This window comes from Atta cephalotes (assembly GCF_000143395.1).
Source record: "Atta cephalotes unplaced genomic scaffold scaffold00034, whole genome shotgun sequence".
Lineage (NCBI taxonomy): Eukaryota > Metazoa > Arthropoda > Insecta > Hymenoptera > Formicidae > Atta > Atta cephalotes.
Window position 1 is genome coordinate 429,907 of NW_012130098.1, and position 2,034 is coordinate 431,940.

General features: G+C 38.7%; 1 protein-coding gene across 1 annotated transcript in view; it reads right to left on the reverse strand.

Moving 5' to 3' along the window:
* Positions 1–2,034, reverse strand: part of LOC105621493 (mothers against decapentaplegic homolog 6) — a 62,401-nt gene that overhangs the window by 38,143 nt on the left and 22,224 nt on the right. The gene's annotated exons all lie outside the window — the stretch shown is intronic.

Here is a 2,034-nt window from a genome sequence, read left to right on the forward strand (position 1 = left end):
TACTCTCTCTCTCTCTCTCTCTCTCTCTCTCTCTCTCTCTCTCTCTCTTTCTCTGAGCTTCTTTCTCTTTCATGGCGGCACAAAGGAGGTGACAGAATCGTCCAAAATAATTATTCGCTCGAGACGTTAATTTATTTGCGTGCACTGTGACAAAAGTCTCGTATAACAGAATGACCGACTATAATTCGCGATGAAACAATGTTAGTCTGTTTGCATAAGCAACCTACGTTCGATTTTAATGTCTTTTAAAACTCGTTCTTCTTACATCTCACAGTGATTTATTAGTCTCCTAAAATCTATTTTATTTCGAATATCATTTTATTGAGCTTTTATAAAAATCTACTTTTCAACAAAATTATACTAATGATATATCTAATCTAATCATCGTATATTTTTGATTTAACGAAATTTAACAAGATAAAGACAATTGATAATTAAAAATAAAGTGTCTCAAGATAAAATATTGTTTTTAAAGTTACGAGTATTGCGAATAGTGTGGTTACAATATAAAAGACTTTAGACTCGACACAAATATGCTAATAGTTTTAGGGATAGACCATAGAAGGCCAGGTCCATTCACTAAAAGAGAAGATGACGTCAGACGGACAAGTTAGATGAGAGGTCGGTCGCATTCCTTTTGAATTCCAAAATCTCGTTCCTACAGGAGAAGTATTTCCTGCCACATCGCACCCTAAAACATTAGAGAAAGCGACGAGGGCAAAGACAAGGAATGGGACTTCAAGGATATCGTGAAGATAGAAGAGAGAGCCGTCTATTTTTAGGAACGCAATTATTTAAAAATCCGCTGGACTCGCCCCCATCGTTGCCGAGTCGCGTCGAGCAAATTTCGCAGGAGAATTCTCTCCTCCTTCTCTCTCTCTTCTATTTTCACCCAAATCCTTGTCCTGTTTCCCACGCGAGGGCTATTGTTAAATAGAAACCAAAACTCACTCGGCGTTTCCTAATGAAAATTAATATATTTTTCGCTCATCTCAATAAAAAATAATCTTAATAAAATACTTAATTATATAATGTACTTAATCCTCATCAAAATACATCAGCGAAGAATTATCTCGTCCAACTGACGAAAGATGATTTCGCAAATTATTTTTAATTATGAACAATTAATTTTAACAAAAGAGATGATTCCAGACATAACAATCTCCATGAACTTGCTGAACGTAAATCAAAGGTAATCGAATGTTCATTGTTCACCGAGATAGATTTTCCAAGTTTTTACAATTTTTTTTAGACTCGCGGCAACAACGCCATGCAACGTGTGAACAAACAATCAGAACACACGAGTGATTATCGACGCAAATATTTATCCGACCGATAAGGAACAAATTGACATACGCGAACCTGGTTTATTATACTCGCTGTCGTCGGTCGACGTCCAATATATAACGCCGGTGCGCGTCGGGTAAATACAAAGTATAATTTATTTACAAAGTAAGGCCGGGCGGGTGAGCTCGCTGCGCGATTTTGGCACGCGCGTCACTCCACAAAGGGAACGTAAATATAATTCCGCGAATTACGCGTGTCACCGTAAGCTGTTAAGTGCCGCGCGAATCTGTGAGATAGTGTCACCGCCGAGTTTGCAAAAATATATAGCCACGCGGAAGATTCGACCGTACCGGCGGCGCCACCGCGCCCGCTCGCTCGGCTTCCAAGGTGAACGGATTCGTGAATTACGAGCTTTGGCTTCGAAAGAGTGTCACAAAAGAGAAAAACAAAGAAAGAGAAAGATAGAAGAAACATCGGCGTATCTTTTCTTCTCCGTCGGTATGTTAAGTATCTACACACAGGTTGCGATTGGATTTGTGAATAGATTTGTGAAGTGACCCTAAACGCTGTTACCCTCATTTTCGAGACTATAATAGCGAATTCGTTAGACACACCCGGTGTCCACACAGTGCGCCTTGGTGAACATTAATCTTTACAAGCCGGGAAAACTACAATGTGGCACTGAAACAGTGTCATATTTTAAGACAAAAAATATAATGAATGATACATTGAAAAAAAAATCTTAAG